This window comes from Arachis hypogaea, chromosome 20 (genome assembly GCF_003086295.3).
Source record: "Arachis hypogaea cultivar Tifrunner chromosome 20, arahy.Tifrunner.gnm2.J5K5, whole genome shotgun sequence".
In the NCBI taxonomy this organism is placed as follows: domain Eukaryota; kingdom Viridiplantae; phylum Streptophyta; class Magnoliopsida; order Fabales; family Fabaceae; genus Arachis; species Arachis hypogaea.
In genome coordinates, this window is record NC_092055.1 from 104,090,716 (window position 1) to 104,109,983 (window position 19,268).

Here is a 19,268-nt window from a genome sequence, read left to right on the forward strand (position 1 = left end):
CTTTTGGGCATCATTTAACACACGACTGGCGTAGTAAATGACATGTACAAGCTTACCATGCCTCTGTCCTAAAATAGCTCCTATAGCAAAGTCACTGGCATCACACATCAACTCAAATGGTAAATCCCAGTTAGGGGGAGCTATAATGGGAACAGAGGTAAGGTTTGCTTTCAGAGTTTCAAAAGTATGCAGACAATCAGAATCAAAGACAAAAGGAACATCAGCAACCAATAGGTTGCTTAACGGTTTAGCAATTTTAGAAAAATCCTTTATAAATCTTCTATAAAATTCTGCATGACCTAAGAAACTCCTGACTGCCTTAACATTAGCTGGTGGTGGTAATTTTTCAATTACCTCCACCTTTGCTCTATCAACCTCAATTCCCTTACTTGAAATCCGGTGTCTAAGAACAATACCTTCTGTAACCATAAAATGACATTTTTTCCAATTTAAAATAAGGTTTGATTCTTGACATCGTTTCAAGACAAGAGATAAATGCTTAAAGCAAGATTCAAAAGAATTACCAAAAATAGAAAAGTCATCCATAAATACCTCAATAAACTTTTCAACCATATTAGAAAAAATTGAAAGCATACACCTCTGAAAAGTTGCTGGAGCATTGCAAAGTCCAAATGGCATTCTTCTGTAGGTAAACACTCCAAAGGGGCATGTGAATGCTGTCTTCTCTTGATCTTGAGGGTCCACTGCAATTTGATTATATCCAGAATATCCATCTAGAAAACAGTAAAAAGCATGACCAGCTAACCTCTCAAGCATCTGATTAATGAACGGCTGGGGGAAGTGATCCTTCCTGGTAGCAGTGTTGAGCCTTCTGTAGTCTATACACATTCTCCATCCTGTGACGGTTCTTGTAGGAATAAGCTCATTCTCTTCATTCTTGATCACTGTCATCCCTCCTTTCTTGGGAACTACCTGCACAGGACTTACCCAAGGACTGTCAGAAATAGGATAAATAATACCTGCTTCCCATAGTTTCATTACCTCTTTTTGGACTACCTCTTTCATGGTTGGATTGAGTCTCCTTTGTGGTTGCACAACTGGTTTAGCATCATCTTCAAGGAGGATCTTGTGCATACACTTGGTTGGACTAATCCCCTTCAAGTCACTAATGGTCCACCCAAGAGCTGTTTTATGGCTCCTGAGCACTGAAATCAGTGCCTCTTCCTCTTCAGCCTTCAGGGAAGAGCTAATAATCACTGGATAGGAATCATTTTCACCCAAGAACACATATTTCAGAGAAGGAGGTAAAGGTTTAAGATCAAGCTTGGCGGCTTCCTCCTCTGCTTTAAGCGTGTGAACCATAGCCTTCTGGGGTGGTGAATTATCAACTTCAAATAATTCATACTCAGAAATAGGATCCAGAATGTCATCAAGTACCTCAGCTTCCGGTACTTCTTGAACAAGTGGTTCAACAACATCAATTCTCATACACCCTTCAGAATCATTAGGGTGCTTGAGAGCTTCAAAAACATTAAGGACCACCTGTTCTTCATTTACCCTCAGGGTTAATTCACCCTTTTGCACATCAATCAGAGCTCTTCCTGTAGCTAAAAAGGGTCTACCAAGAATAATAGAGGATTTTAAATCATCTTCCATGTCTAATATAACAAACTCAGCAGGAAAAATAAATCGTCCCACTTGCACAAGTAAATCCTCAACAACACCCACAGGTAATTTAATAGAAAGATCAGCAAGTTGAAGAGAAATACGAGTGGGTTTTACCTCCTCAATTTGAATCTTTTTCATCACTAAAAGTGGCATGAGTTTGATGCTAGCTCCAAGATCACATAAAGCTCTCTGAATGGTGACATCTCCAATGGTGCAAGGAATCACAAAACTGCCTGGATCTTGCATTTTCTCAGGAAGTTTATGTTGAATAATAGCACTGGATTCCTTGGTTAACACCACGGTTTCTTTCTCCTTCCAATTCCTCTTGTTAGTCAACAATTCTTTCATAAATTTAGCATAAAGGGGCATTTGCTCAAGAGCCTCTGCAAAAGGAATGTTGATCTGTAGCTTCTTGAAGACATCTAAAAATTTAGAGAATTGCTTTTCTTTGGAAGCCTTCTGAAGTCTCTGAGGATATGGCATTTTTGGCTTGTATTCAAGAGCATTTGGCAATGTAGGATACGTGTCAAGAGAGTCAGGGAACGGGTTGTCTGCACGCTTTGGAGGGGCGTGCTCCACTTTTTCCTTCTTCTCCTCTGGAGCTTTCTTTTCAACTAGCTCTTCATTGGCCCTTGTCTCAGAGCCAGCTATTTTACCACTTCTCAATTGAATAACCTTGTAATCTTCTCTTGGATTCACCACTGTATCACTTGGAAATGTACTTGCAGACCTCTCAGGTATTTGCTTGCTCAGTTGGCCCATTTGCACCTCTAAGTTTCTAATGGAGGCTCTGGTTTCCTGCATAAAACTTCTCATCATCTCCCAAGTAGAATCTTCTTGGGATTTAGAGTTTGCCTGCTGAGGTGGTTGTTGCTGCTGAGACTGAAATTGGCGGTTATTGTGATTGTTCTGTTGGAAGCCGCCCTGAGAATTATTGTTGAAATTCTGAGCTCTCTAAGGTTGGTCCCTCCACCCAAATTTTGGGTGATTTCTCCACCCCTGATTGTATGTCTTAGAATATGGATCATTGTTGGGATTTCTAGGACTACTCCCCATGTAATTGACCTGTTCAGAAGAGTTATCATTTTGCATAAAATTACCTGTCATGTCATAAGAGACCTTTTGAGGTGAGTTTTGGGTGTTGATAGCTGAGATTTGCATGCCACCCATCTGTTGAGTAAGTAGACTTATTTGCTGAGACATAAGCTTATTCTAAGCAAGAAGAGAATTAAGAGCTTCTACTTCCATAACACCCTTTTTCTGAGGAGTCTCAGAGTTCACAGGATTCCTGTTAGATGAGTATAAATATTGGTTGCTAGCAACCAATTCAATCAGCTCAATAGTCTCCTCCGGTGTCTTCTTCTTGTGCAATGAACCACCTATAGAATTATTTAAGCACATCTTGGACATTTCACCCAAGCCTTCATAAAAGATATCTAGTTGGGTCCATTTGGAGAACATGTCTGGAGGGCATTGCCTAGTCAGTAGCTTGTATCTCTCCCAAGCTTCATAAAGAGTTTCACCATCCTTCTGCCTGAAGGTCTGAACCTCCACCCTAAGCTTAGTCAGCTTCTTTGGTGGGAAAAATTTAGTAAGAAACTCAGTAATAACCTTGTCCCAAGTATCCAAACTCTCTTTGGGTTGGGAATCTAGCCATAGCTTTGCTCCATCACTCAGAGCAAATGGGAAGATCATGAGTTTGTACACCTCTGGGTTCACTCCATTTGTCTTCACAGTATCACAAATCTGTAAAAAATTAGAAATAAATTGATTTGGGTCTTCGTGGGGAAGACCATGATACTGGCAGTTTTGTTGCATCAGGGTAACCAATTGTGGCTTCAACTCAAAGTTGTTCGCAGCTATAGGAGGCACCACAATGCTTTTTCCATCAAGATCTGCAGTGGGAGCAGAGTAAGAGCCAAACACTCTCCTTTGTTCTTCATTCGCATTCGGATTTGCCACATTGGCATTAACAGCTGATGAGCGGATAATTTATACGCTTTTTTGCATTGTTTTTAGTATATTTTTAGTAGGATCTAGTTACTTTTAGGGATGTTTTCATTAGTTTTTATGTTAAATTCACATTTCTGGACTTTACTATGATTTTGTGTGTTTTTCTGTGATTTCAGGTATTTTCTGGCTGAAATTGAGGGACTTGAGCAGAAATCAGATTCAGAGGTTGAAGAAGGACTGCTGATGCTGTTGGATTCTGACCTCCCTGCACTCAAAGTGGATTTTCTGGAGCTACAGAACTCGAAATAGCGCGCTTCCAATTGCGTTGGAAAGTAGACATCCAGGGCTTTCCAGAAATATATAATAGTCCATACTATGGCCAAGAATAGATGACGTAAACTGGCGTTCAACGCCAGCTTTCTGCCCAAATCTGGTATCCAGCGCCAGAAAAGGAGCCAAAACCAGAGTTGAACGCCCAAACTAGCACAAAAGCTGGTGTTCAACTCCAAGAAGGACCTCTACACGTGCAACACTCAAGCTCAGCCCAAGCACACACCAAGTGGGCCCCGGAAGTGGATTTATGCATCAATTACTTACTCATGTAAACCCTAGTAGCTATTTATTATAAATAGGACATTTTACTAGTCTTTTTGACAATCTTTGGACGCCTGGTTCTTAGATCAAAGGGGCTGGCCATTCGGCCATGCCTAGACTTTCACTTATGTAATTTTAACGGTAGAGTTTCTACACTCCATAGATTAAGGTGTGGAGCTCTGCTGTTCCTCAAAGATTAATGCAAAGTACTACTGTTTTCTATTCAATTCATCTTATTTCGCTTCTAAGATATTCATTCGTACTTCAATCTGAATGTGATGAACGTGACAATCATCATCATTCCCTATGAACGCGTGCCTGACAACCACTTCCGTTCTACCTTCGACTGAATGAGTATCTCTTAGATTTCTTAATCAGAATCTTCGTGGCGTAAGCTAGAATGATGGCGGCATTCAAGAGAATCCGGAAAGTCTAAACCTTGTCTGTGGTATTTCGAGTAGGATTCAATGATTGAATGACTATGACGAGCTTCAAACTCGCGAGTGCTGGGCGTTAGTGACAGACGCAAAAGGAGGGTGAATCCTATTCCAGCATGATCGAGAACCGACAGATGATTAGCCGTGCTGTGACAGAGCATGTGAGCATATTTTTCACTGAGAGGAGGGGATGTAGCCACTGACAACGGTGATGCCCTTGCATAAAGCCAGCCATGGAAAGGAGTAAGACTGATTGGATGAAGATAGCAGGAAAGCAGAGGTTCAGAGGAACGAAAGCATCTCTATTTGCTTATCTGAAACTCTCACCAATGATTTACATAAGTATTTCTATCCCTATTCTATTAATTATTATTCAAAAACACCATTATCAATTTATATCTGCCTAACTGAGATTTGCAAGGTGACCATAGCTTGCTTCATACCAACAATCTCCGTGGGATTCGACCCTTACTCACGTAAGGTATTACTTGGACGACCCAGTGCACTTGCTGGTTAGTTACACGGAGTTGTGAACCATGGTCTTGGCATCAAGTTTTTTGTGCCATTTCCAGGGAAAGAAAGAGCAATGAATTTTACATAATTAAAGTGTAATCACGATTCCGCGTACCAAGTTTTTGGCGCCGTTGCCGGGGATTGTTCGAGTATGGACAACTGACGGTTCATCTTGTTGCTCAGATGAGGTAATTTTCTTTTTATTTTATTTTCAAAAATTTTTCAAAAATATTTCTAAAATTTTCTCACCTGTTTTCGAAAAAAAAATAATATAAAAATGTTTTCAAAAAAAATTTTATTCAAAATTTTTAAGAATGAATTCTAGTGTTTCATGAAACATGTTGAAGCCTGGCTGGCTGTAAAGCCATGTCTAATTCCTTTGGGAATGAGTATGTCAGGCGTGTCATGTCTGAATTACATGCTGAAGCTTGGCTGGCCATTGGCCATGTCTAGTGTTTTGGACCGGAGCTTTCATTGAAAGCTTGGCTGGCTAGTGAGCCATGTCTAATTCCTGGACTGAAGCTTTAGACTAAGAATGCAAGATTCCTGGAATTCATATTAAAAATTTTGGAATCCTTATTTTTCTTTTTCATAATAATTTTCGAAAAAAAAATACAAAAAAAATTAGAAAATCATAAAAATCAAAAATATTTTTTGTGTCTATTGTTTGAGTCTTGAGTCATATCATAAGTTTGGTGTCACTTGCATATGCATCTTGCATTTTTCGAAAATTCATGCATTCATAGTGTTCTTCATGATCTTCAAGTTGTTCTTGGTAAGTCTTCTTGTTTGATCTTGATGATTTCATGTTTTGTGTCTTTTCTTATTTTTCATATGCATTCTTGAATTCTTAATGGCTAAGCATTAAAGAATTCTCAGTTTGGTGTCTTGCATATTTTCTTTGCATTAAAAATTTTTCAAAAATATGTTCTTGATGTTCATCATGATCTTCATAGTGTTCTTGGTGTTCATCTTGACATTCATAGCATTCTTGCATGCATTCATTGTTTTGATCTAAAAATCTCATGCATTGCATCATTTTTCTTGTTTTTCTCTCTCTCATCATAAAAATTCAAAAATAAAAAAAATATCTTTTCCTCTTTTCTCTCATAATTTCGAAAATTAGATTTGACTTTTTCAAAAATTTTTAAAATCAAGTTGTTTCTTATGAGTCAAATCAAATTTTCAATTTGAAAATCTTATCTTTTTCAAAATCTTTCTCAAAAATCAAATCTTTTTCAAAATTCTTAGTTATTTTCGAAAATTCCAAAAATATTTTTCAAAAATCTTTTTCTAATTTTTATATCAAATTTTCGAAAATAACATAATCAATTAATGTTTTGATTCAAAAATTTGAAGTTTGTTACTTGCTTGTTAAGAAAGATTCAAACTTTAAGTTCTAGAATCATATCTTGTGATTTCTTATGAATCAAGTCATTAATTGAGATTTTAAAAATCAAATCTTTTTCAAAACTAATTTCTAAAATATCTTCTTATCTTACCTTTTTCAAAAAGTTGGTTTCAAAATATCTTTTCTAACTTCCTAACTTCTTATCTTTTCAAAATTTGTTTCAACTAACTAACTAACTTTTTGTTTGTTTCTCATCTTTTTCAAAACTACCTAACTAACTCTCTCTCTCTAATTTTTGAAAATATCTTCCCTCTTTTTCAAAAATTTCTTTTTAATTAACTAATTATTCTTATTTTTATTTTTGATTTTAAAAAATTTTTCGAAAAATACTAACATTTTTCAAAAACCATTTTCGAAAATCACTAACTCTTTTTCAAAAATTATTTTCAAAAATTCCTTCTCTCTCATCTTATTCTATTTATTTATTCATCTACTAACATCTCATCTCACATCTCAACCCTCCTCACAGTTGTGTTTCTTCCATTATATTACATTCTTTGTCTTCCCTCTTCTTCCACTCACAAAAAGATCCCTATACTGTGGTATAAAGGATCCATATTATTATTATTATTTTTTCTGTGCCCTCTTCTTTGTCATATGAGCAGGAGCAAGGACAAGAATATTCTTGTTGAAGCAGATCCAGAACCTGAAAGGACCCTGAAGAGAAAATTAAGAGAAGCTAAATTACAACAATCCAGAGATAACCTTTCAGAAATTTTCGAACAGGAAGAGGAGATGGCAGCCGAAAATAATAATAATGTAAGGAAGATGCTTGGTGACTTTACTGCACCTAATTCCAATTTACATGGAAGAAGCATCTCCATTCCTGCCATTGGAGCAAACAACTTTGAGCTGAAACCTCAATTAGTTTCTCTGATGCAGCAGAACTGCAAGTTTCATGGACTTCCATCTGAAGATCCTTTTCAGTTCTTAACTAAATTCTTGTAGATATGTGATACTGTTAAGACTAATGGAGTAGATCCTGAAGTCTACAAGCTCATGCTTTTCCCTTTTGTTGTAAGAGACAGAGCTAGATTATGGTTGGATTCTCAACCCAAAGACAGCCTGAACTCTTGGGATAAACTGGTCATGGCTTTCTTAGCCAAGTACTTTCCTCCTCAAAAGCTGAGCAAGCTTAGAGCTGATGTTCAAACCTTTAGACATAAAGAAGGTGAATCCCTCTATGAAGCTTGGGAAAGATACAAACAGTTGACCAAAAAGTGTCCTTCTGACATGCTTTCAGAATGGACCATCCTGGATATATTCTATGATGGTTTATCTGAGCTTTCAAAGATGTCACTGGACACTTCTGCAGGTGGATCCATTCACCTAAAGAAAACGCCTGCAGAATCTCAAGAACTCATTGACATGGTTGCTAATAACCAGTTCATGTACACTTCTGAAAGGAATCCTGTGAATAATGGGACGCCTATGAAGAAGGGAGTTCTTGAAGTTGATAATTTGAATGCCATATTGGCTCAGAACAAAATATTGACTCAGCAAGTCAATATGATCTCTCAGAGTCTGAATGGAATGCAAGCTGCATCCAACAGTACTCAAGAGGCTTCTTATGAAGAAGAAGCTTATGATCCTGAGAATCCTGCAATAGCAGAGGTGAATTACTTAGGTGAAACTTATGGAAACACTTATAACTTATCATGGAGAAATCATCCAAATTTCTCATGTAAGGATCAAAAGCCTCAACAAGTCTTTAATAATGGTGGAAGAAACAGGTTTAACAATAATAAACCTTTTCCATCATCCACTCAGCCACAGACAGAGAACTCTGAACAAAATACTTCTAATTTAGCAAATCTAGTCTCTGATCTATCCAAGGCCACTGTGAGCTTCATGAATGAAACAAGGTCTTCCATTAGAAATTTGGAAGCACAAGTGGGCCAGCTGAGTAAAAGGATCACTGAAATCCCTCCCAGTACTCTCCCAAGTAATACAGAAGAGAACCCAAAAGGAGAGTGCAAGGCCATTGACATAAGCACCATGGCCGAACCTACAAGGGGAGTGGAGGACGTGAATCCCAAGGAGGAAGACCTCCTGGGACGTCTAGTGACCAATAAGGAGCTTCCCTCTGAGGAACCAAAGGAATCTGAGACTCATCTAGAGACCATAGAGATTCCATTGAACCTCCTTATGCCCTTCATGAGTTCTGATGAGTATTCCTCTTCTGAAGAGAATGAGGATGTTACTGAAGAGCAAACTGCCAAGTTTCTTGGTGCAATCATAAAGCTGAATGCCAAATTATTTGGCATTGATACTTGGGAAGTTGAACCTCCCTTGTTCATCAATGAACTAAGTGATCTGGATCAACTGACATTGCCTCAAAAGAGACAGGATCCTGGAAAGTTCATAATACCCTGTACCATAGGCACCATGATCTTTAAGGCTCTATGTGACCTTGATTCAGGAATAAACCTCATGCCCCTCTCTGTAATAGAGAAACTGGGAATCTATGGGGTTCAAGCTGCTAAAATCTCATTAGAGATGGCAGACAGTTCAAGAAAACAGGCTTATGGACAAGTAGAGGACGTGTTAGTAAAGGTTGAAGGCCTTTACATCCCTGCTGATTTCATAGTCCTGGATACTGGAAAGGAAGAGGATGAATCCATCATCCTAGGAAGACCTTTCCTGGCCACAGCAAGAGCTGTGATTAATGTTGACAGAGGTGAAATAGTCCTTCAATGGAATGAAGACTCCCTTGTGTTTAAAACTCAAGGATCTCCCTCTGCAACCATGGAGAGGAAGCAGAGAAAGCCTCTCTCAAAGCAGAGTCAAATAAAGCCCCCACAGTCAAACTCTAAGTTTGGTGTTGGGAGGCCACAACCAAACTCTAAGTTTGGTGTTGAACTCCCATATCCAAACTCTAAGTTTGGTGTTGGAGAGTCTCAACAAAGCTCTGCACATCTGTGAGGCTCCATGAGAGCCCACTGTCAAGCTATTGACATTAAAGAAGCGCTTGTTGGGAGGCAACCCAATTTTTATTTATCTAACTATATTTCTCTTAGTTATATGTCTTTGTAGGTTCATGATCATATGGAGTCACAAAATAAATATAAAAATTGAAAACGGAATCAAAAACAGCAGAAGAAAAATCACACCCTGGAGGAGCATCTGTCTGGCGTTCAGCGCCAGAACAGAGCATGGTTCTGGCGCTGAACGCCCAAAATGGGCAGTTTCTGGGTGCTGAATGCCAGAATAGGCATGGTTCTGGCGTTCAACGCCAGAACAGGCATGGTTCTGGCGTTCAACGCCAGAAATGGCACACAAATGGGCGTTGAACGCCCAAAATGGCCACCAACCTGGCGCTGAACGCCCAGAGTTGTGTGCAAAGGCATTTTTACATGCCTAATGGGTGCAAGGATGTAAATCCTTGAACACCTCAGGATCTGTGGACCCACAGGATCCACTCAGGATCTGTGGACCCCACAGGATCCCCACCTACCTCCACTCACTTCTTCTCACCACTTTCTTTCACACAACCCCATAAACACTCTTCCCCAAAAACCCTTCACCAATCACCTCAAACTCTCTTCCCCATCACCTCTTCACCACTCACATCCATCCACTCTTCCCCATAAACCTACCTCATAAACTCCACCTACCTTCAAAAATTCAAAACCAATTTCCCACCCAAACCCACCCATATGGCCGAAACCTTTCCCCCCTTCCCTTCCCTATATAAAGCCCTCCATTCTTCATCAAATTCACACAACACACCCCTCTACACCCTTCTTGGCCGAAAAACTCCCCACTCTCCCTCTCCTCCATTTCTTCTTCTTCTTCATCTATTCTTTCTTTTATTGCTCGAGGGCGAGCAAAAATTCTAAGTTTGGTGTGGTAAAAGCATAAGCTTTTTGTTTTTTCATTACCATTGATGGCACCTAAGACCGGAGAATCCTCTAGAAAGGGGAAAGGGAAGACAAAAGCTTCCACATCCGAGTCATGGGAGATGGAAAGGTTCATCTCCAAAGCCCATCAAGACCACTTCTATGATGTTGTGGCCAAGAAGAAGGTGATCCCCGAGGTCCCTTTCAAACTCAAAAGAAATGAGTATCCGGAGATCCGACATGAAATTCAAAGAAGAGGTTGGGAAGTTCTAACAAATCCCATCCAACAAGTCGGCATCCTAATGGTTCAAGAGTTCTATGCCAATGCATGGATCACCAAGAACCATGATCAAAGTAAGAACCCGGATCCAAAGAACTATGTTACAATGGTTCGGGGGAAATACTTAGATTTTAGTCCGGAGAATGTGAGGTTGGCGTTTAACTTGCCCAGGATGCAAGGAGATGAACGCCCCTACACTAGAAGGGTCAACTTTAATCAAAGGTTGGACCAAGTCCTTATGGACATATGTGTAGAAGGAGCTCAATGGAAGATTGACTCCAAAGGCAAGCCGGTTCAACTAAGAAGATTGGACCTCAAGCCTGTAGCTAGAGGATGGTTGGAGTTCATTCAATGCTCAATCATTCCCACTAGCAACTGGTCTGAAGTTACAATAGACCAGGCCATCATGATCCATAGCATCATGATTGGAGAAGAGGTGGAAGTTCATGAGATTATACCTCAAGAACTCTACAAGGTGGCTGACAAGTCCTCCACCATGGCAAGGTTAGCCTTTCCTCACCTCATTTGCCACCTATGCAATTCGGCTGGGATTGACATAGAGGGAGATATCCTCATCAAAGAGGACAAGCCCATCACTAAGAAAAAGATGGAGCAAGCAAGAGAGCCCACTCATGGAGCTCAAGAGGCGTATGAAGCTCATCACCATGAGATCCCGGAGATGCCCCAAATACACTTTCCTCCACAAAACTATTGGGAGCAAATTAACACCTCCCTAGGAGAATTGAGTTCCAATATGGGACAACTAAGGGTGGAACATCAAGAGCACTCCATCATGCTCCATGAAATCAGAGAAGATCAAAAAGCAATGAGGGAGGAGCAACAAAGACAAGGAAGAGACATAGAAGAGCTCAAGGACATCATTGGTTCCTCAAGAAGGAAACGCCACCATCACTAAGGTGGATTCATTCCTTGTTCTTATTTCTTCTGATTTTTGTTTTCTATGTTATGTGCTTATCTATGTTTGTGTCTTCATTACATGATCATTAGTAGTTAATAACTATGTCTAAAAGTTATGAATGTCCTATGAATCCATCACCTCTCTTAAATAAAAAATATTTTAATTCAAAATAATAAGAAGTACATGAGTTTCGAATTTATCCTTGAACTTAGCTTAATTATATTGATGTGGTGACAATGCTTCTTGTTTTCTGAATGTATGCTTGAACAGTGCATATGTCTTTTGAAGTTGTTGTTTAAGAATGTTAAATATGTTGGCTCTTGAAAGAATGATGACTAGGAGACATGTTGTTTGATAATCTGAAAAATCATAAAAAATGATTCTTGAAGCAAGAAAAAGCAGCAAAGAACAAAGCTTGCAGGAAAAAAAAATAGAAAAAAAGAAAAAGCAAGCAGAAAAGGCCAAAGCTCTTAAAACCAAGAGGCAAGAGCAAAAAGCCACTAACCCTTAAGACCAAAAGGCAAGGGCAAATAAAAAGGATCCCAAGGCTTTGAGCATCAGTGGATAGGAGGGCCTAAAGAAATAAAATCCTGGTCTAAGCGGCTAAACCAAGCTGTCCCTAACCATGTGCTTGTGGCGTGTAGGTGTCAAGTGAAAACTTGAGACTGAGCGGTTAAAGTCAAGGTCCAAAGCAAAAAAAAAAAAGGAGTGTGCTTAAGAACCCTGGACACCTCTAATTGGGGACTTTAGCAAAGCTGAGTCACAATCTGAAAAGGTTCACCCAATTATGTGTCTGTGGCATTTATGTATCCGGTGGTAATACTGGAAAACAAAGTGCTTAGGGCCACGGCCAAGACTCATAAAATAGCTGTGTTCAAGAATCATCATACTAAACTAGGAGAATCAATAACACTATTTGAACTCTGAGTTCCTATAGATGCCAATCATTCTGAACCTCAATGGATAAAGTGAGATGCCAAAACTATTCAAGAGGCAAAAAGCTATAAGTCCCGCTCATCTGATTGGAGCTATGTTTCATTGATAGTTTGGAATTTATAGTATATTCTCTTCTTTTTATCCTATTTGATTTTCAGTTGCTTGGGGACAAGCAACAATTTAAGTTTGGTGTTGTGATGAGCGGATAATTTATACGCTTTTTGGCATTGTTTTTAGTATGTTTTTAGTAGGATCTAGTTACTTTTAGGGATGTTTTCATTAGTTTTTATGTTAAATTCACATTTCTGGACTTTACTATGAGTTTGTGTGTTTTTCTATGATTTCAGGTATTTTCTGGCTGAAATTGAAGGACTTGAGCAGAAATCAGATTCAGAGGTTGAAGAAGGACTGCTGATGCTGTTGGATTCTGACCTCCCTGCACTCAAAGTGGATTTTCTGGAGCTACAGAACTCGAAATGACGCGCTTCCAATTGCGTTGGAAAGTAGACATCCAGGGCTTTCCAGCAATATATAATCGTCCATACTTTGGCCAAGAATAGATGACGTAAACTGGCGTTCAACGCCAGCTTTCTGCCCAAATCTGGCGTCCAGTGCCAGAAAAGGAGCCAAAACCAGAGTTGAACGCCCAAACTGGCACAAAAGCTGGCGTTCAACTCCAAGAAGGACCTCTACACGTGTAACACTCAAGCTCAGCCCAAGCACACACCAAGTGGGCTCCGAAAGTGGATTTATGCATCAATTACTTACTCATGTAAACCCTAGTAGCTAGTTTATTATAAATAGGACATTTTACTAGTCTTTTTGACAATCTTTGGACGCCTGGTTCTTAGATTAGAGGGGCTGGCCATTCGGCCATGCCTAGACTTTCACTTATGTAATTTTAACGGTAGAGTTTCTACACTCCATAGATTAAGGTGTGGAGCTCTGCTGTTCCTCAAAGATTAATGCAAAGTACTACTGTTTTCTATTCAATTCATCTTATTTCGCTTCTAAGATATTCATTCGTACTTCAATCTGAATGTGATGAACGTGACAATCATCATCATTCCCTATGAACGCGTGCCTGACAACCACTTCCGTTCTACCTTCGACTGAATGAGTATCTCTTAGATTTCTTAATCAGAATCTTCGTGGCGTAAGCTAGAATGATGGCGGCATTCAAGAGAATCCAGAAAGTCTAAACCTTATCTGTGGTATTCCAAGTAGGATTCAATGATTGAATGACTGTGACGAGCTTCAAACTCGCGAGTGCTGGGCGTTAGTGACAGACGCAAAAGGAGGGTGAATCCTATTCCAGCATGATCGAGAACCGACATATGATTAGCCGTGCTGTGACAGAGCATGTGAGCATATTTTTCACTGAGAGGAGGGGATGTAGCCACTGACAACGGTGATGCCCTTGCATAAAGCCAGCCATGGAAAGGAGTAAGACTGATTGGATGAAGATAGCAGGAAAGCAGAGCTTCAGAGGAACGAAAGCATCTCTATTCGCTTATTTGAAACTCTCACCAATGATTTACATAAGTATTTCTATCCCTATTCTATTAATTATTATTCGAAAACACCATTATCAATTTATATCTGCCTAACTTAGATTTGCAAGGTGACCATAGCTTGCTTCATACCAACAATCTCCGTGGGATTCGACCCTTACTCACGTAAGGTATTACTTGGACGACCCAGTGCACTTGCTGGTTAGTTACACGGAGTTGTGAACCATGGTCTTGGCATCAAGTTTTTGGCGCCATTTCCAGTGAAAGAAAGAGCAATGAATTTTACATAATTAAAGTGTAATCACGATTCCGCGTACCAACAGCATTATTATGATCCATAGTGGGTTCTACAACCTTGTAAAGTCTTGCTTGTTGTAAACATCACCTACAAGTCCTTTTAGGTTCTGGATCAAAGTCTAACAGAGGTTTCTTGTCCCTGTTCCTACACATAAATAAACAGAAGACAAGAAAAGATGGGATTCTCTACGTCAGAGTGCAGAGAAGTCCTAGTGAGGTATCTTGTGTAAAATAATAAAATAAAATACTAAATAAAATAAATAAATAAATTTCAAAAATGATAACTAAAGTTAGACAGAAATTTTTGAAAATTAACAGGAAAAATAAACAAGAAAATTAAAATAAAATTAACTAGGTGACACCAAACTTAATTTCAGAAATTAAGGAAAAATATTAGTGCTATTTATTTGAAATTTTTTTTTGAAAATACTAAGCAAAAATTAAAAAAATTAAAACTAAAACGCCTAATCTAAGCAATCACACAACTGATAGTTGTTAATCACTATCAATCCCCGGCAACGGCGCCAAAAACTTGGTGCGGTATTTACAACCACAAACTAACCGGCAAGTGCACCGGGTCGTATCAAGTAATACCTCAGGTGAGTGAGGGTCGATCCCACGAGGATTGATGGACTAAGCAACAATGGTTAAATGATTTACTTAGTTAGACAAATAGAAAATAGTATTTGAAAGTTCAAAAAGCATTAAACAGAAGACAGGAAAATAAATAAGTTGGGAATAAAATATGGAGAAGGCAGTTAAGGCTTCAGAGTTACCTATTTTTCGGATTGACTTTTCTTATTAATTTATTTTAATCATGTAAGATTTAATTCATGGCAAACTATATGTGACTAGACCCTAATTCCTTAGACCTTTCTAGTCTCCTCTAAAATTTATCAACCGCCAATTCCTTGGTCAATTAATTCCAATTAGGGGGTGAAGCTTAATTCTAGTTATTATGCCACAAAAATCCTAATTATCCAAATATAAGAAGATTATATGTCACGTATTCCGTTAAGTCCAGATAATTAGAATTTAAGAGAAATTGTTTTCAAGCTGTTGTTCAAGTAAAGAGCTTTTCCAAGTTATACAAGAACTCAATTAGAAAGAGGGTCATACTTCCGTTCCACCCAAATTCATAAGATAAAGAATGAAAACAATCCTTGAAATATAAATCAGTACATGAATTAAAATAGAAAAACAATAAAATTAATCCATACAATAGACAGAGCTCCTAACCTTAACAGTGGAGGTTTAGTTGCTCATGGTTCAGAGAGAAAATAAGGATTGTAAATTAGGCTGAGGTGGAATGGAATACCCCTTCTGGAATAATTCCATTCCCCTTTTATATCTAATCCTAATTAATTTAAAATCTATCTTCTAAAACTAAAATACTATCTTTTCCTATTAAAAATTAAAGTTTAAATCAGAATTAATTATAGCAATCAGCACGTCTTTAATTGATGGATGGGGACCTCTTGCTTCGTAGGGACCACGCCTAACTTGGAGTGGGCATAACCATTCTTGTGTGAATCTCCCTTGAATCTCTACTATTCCCTGGCTCTAGTCTGTGTTTCTGGGCCGAAAACTGGGTCGAAACTCGGCCTGAAATTGCCTCCAGCATTTTTTGCGAATTCTGCATGTGGCGCATGTCACGCGTACAAGTCAGTCACGCATACACGTCGATGATCTTCTTCGCGTGTCACGCGTACGCATCAGGTACGGGCACGCGTCTCTGTGCAACTTTCGCTTTTCACGCATACGCGTCAGGTACGCGCACGCGTCGCCATGGACAGCTCCGAATCACGCGTACGCGTGAGGAACGCGCACGTGTCGCTCCTTGCTGGTCAGCTCCTTGGTTTCTTCTCTTTCTCTTGCAGAAACTCCATCAAATCCATCTGAATGCTACCTAAAATAAACAGAATTGCACAAGACTCAAAATAGCATCCATAGTGGCTAAAAGATAATTAATTCTTGATTAAACTCAACAATTTAAATACAAATTCACTAGGAAAAGATAGGAAAGATGCTCACGCATCACTTATACCGACTATATTATTAGATAGTAGATAATAGAATATAAAGTTATTGATTAAAATAAAGATCATTTATGTTATTATTTAGATAATAGTGGCATGTATGTTTATTTGTTCACTTCACTGGCATTAGTAGATATATTTGCTTTTGTATATAAGTTTGTTTTAGAAGAAAATTTATAATTCCATCTTGTTAAAGGTTGTTAGCTATTTAATGAATTTAATGACACTATCCGATATTCATATAAGCCTTTGTGTAGTAATATTTAGCATATTTAGCTCTCGTGCTGTAATTGGTAATTAGTTGCTCCAATTGATGTGTTTGAGAGTATAGGTAGGAATTTATGTTACAAGGGACACATTCATACCTTTGGTAATGTTCAGTATGATTTTATTTTCTCTTTGATGCTAGCTAGCTAGGCACGGATGAAACAAATATTTTGGGATTCATGTTCACGAGCTATTCAACAAGTGAATTTGATATATACTGCACAATTTTCTTTAAAAATTATGTAAATTTGTTTCATTATTGATAGTAATATACTAATATTTAAATATTCTCACTTGATAATGCATTCATTAGTTTACTGTATATAAAGTTGTTCAAATTTTATTAATGTACTGTATTATTAGTTTATTACTACTATATTTGGGGCTTTAAGCCCCCTCCTTCATAAAAAAAAATTACTAATGTATTCTCACTTCAAAAACCATAGGCTAGTCTTAACGGATTAATTGTTTACTTCTATTTATTTAGGTTTAAAATGGCTTCAAATGCAAATAATGGTAAAAATTTTATTAATGTATTGTATTATTAGTTTATTACTACTATATTTGGGGCTTTAAGCCCCCTCCTTCATAAAAGAAATTACTACTGTATTCTCACTTCAAAAACCATAGTTTAGTCTTAAAGGATTAATTTTTTACTTCTATTTATTTATGTTTAAAATGGCTTCAAATGCGAATAATGGTGAAAATAACACTGGTGCTAAAACTGCTGGTAGTGGTACATTCGAGAAGATTGCTAAAAATACTCTAGGAAATACAAGTGACAAATCTTGGAAGCATGGATTCTATTGATAGAGATGCCAAGAAAATAAAATGAAAGTATTGTGATAAGATGGTGACAGCAGGAGTGTATAGGTTGAAACATCTTTTGGCTGGAACAAAAAAAGATATTGAACCTTGTATAGGTATTTCTGATAAGGTTAAAAAGGAGATGTTTGATATTGTTGTTGGTTTGCAAAAAAATTTGGTTAAGACACGAGACTTTGAGAAAAAGATACAAAGTAAAGATGAAGGAGTAAAAAAAGAAGGGGATGCTTTAGTTGGTGAGAAGAGACAGGGAAAAGAAATAGAGACACCAGCAAATCTCTTTAAGAAAAGGGGTGTGAGCACTCAAACAACAATAAACTCTATTTTTAAGAAGGGTCTAAGGAAAGAGGCGTGTGATGAAATTGTTTCGTTCATCTACAATAACGCTATTCCCTTTAATGTTGCAAGGTTTGAAGAATATCATAGCATGTTTGAGAAGGTTTCCCGTCATGGATTAGGATTCAAGCCACCCTCTTATGATGAGTTAAGAGAAAAATTATTGAAGAAGAAGGTAGAGTCAACCAAACTAACATTAGAAGAACATAGAGCTAAATGAAAGAAAATTGGATGCACTATTATGACAAATGGATGGACAGATAAAAGAAGGAGAACTATTCTCAACTTCCTTGTGAATAGTCCTAAGGGAACTGTTTTTTTGAAATCCATTAATGCTTCTGATATATGCAAAACAGCTGAAAAGATATTCAAGATGATTGATGAAGTTGTAGAGGAAGTGGTAGAGGAGAATGTGGTTCAAGTTGTAACTAATAATGTAGCTAACTACAGAAAGGCGGGATAAATATTGATGGAAAAGAGAAATAATCTTTATTGGACTCCTTGTGCCGCTCATTGTATTAATTTGATGCTTGAAGATTTTGAGAAGAAGCTAGCTCTTCACAAAGATACTATTGCCAAAGGAAGAAGACTTACTACTTACATATATTATAGGACTTCTCTAATTTCCCTTTTGCAACAACACACCAAAGGAAGAGATTTGGTGAGACCGGGTATGACACGATTCGCTACTTCCTACCTTACTTTGGGTAGTCTTAATGAGAAAAAGAATCCAATAATTAGAATGTTCATCTCTGATGAGTGGAAGGCAAGAAAGTGTTCAAAGACAAGGGATGGAAAAATATTGAAAATATTGTTTTGGATAAAATATTTTGAAAAAACAATATCCATTGCTTGAGAGGTGCTTATCCTCTTCTTCATGTGCTCTGTATAGTGGATTCAGAGGAAAAATCAACCATGGGATACATGTATTTTGAAATTGATCGTGCTAAAGAAAAGATTAAAGATGCTTTTCAAAATGTTGAGGTAAGGTAATAAAACTAGTAATAAGTAAACATTTTTCTTTCAGTATTACCATTTAATTATTTACTAATTAGGTAATTGTCTAATTCACTATTTCTATGTTCTTTTTAGTTATAAGCCTTTGTGGGATATTATTGATGCAAGATGGGACAAACAACTCTTTAAGACTTTGCATGCTGCAAGCTATTATTTGAATCCACAAATTCATTATAGTCCTAATTTTAAGGTTGAGTATGATATTAAAAAATGACTTTATGATTGTTTGGATATATTTGTGGGAGATCCTGCACTCATTACAATTATTAATAGTCAACTTGAAGATTTCAAGGGTAAGGCTAAATTTTTTGGTAGAGATGTAGCCAAAAATGCTCTCAAAACCAAAACCCTTCACAATGATGGGATTCTTATGGGATGAACATCCAGAACTTCAAAAGTTTGCTATCCGTGTCTTGAGCTTGACTTGTAGTTCTTCGGAATGTAAGCGCAATTGGAGTG

At 37.8% G+C, this 19,268-nt stretch overlaps 1 non-coding gene across 1 annotated transcript; it reads right to left on the minus strand.

Annotated features, from left to right (window-relative positions):
* Positions 1-7,668: 7,668 nt before the first annotated feature.
* On the minus strand, positions 7,669-7,776 carry LOC112787609 (small nucleolar RNA R71). The gene has a single exon (XR_003195013.1). It is a non-coding gene; the product is annotated as a small nucleolar RNA R71 (small nucleolar RNA).
* Between the last annotated feature and the right edge of the window lie 11,492 nt (positions 7,777-19,268).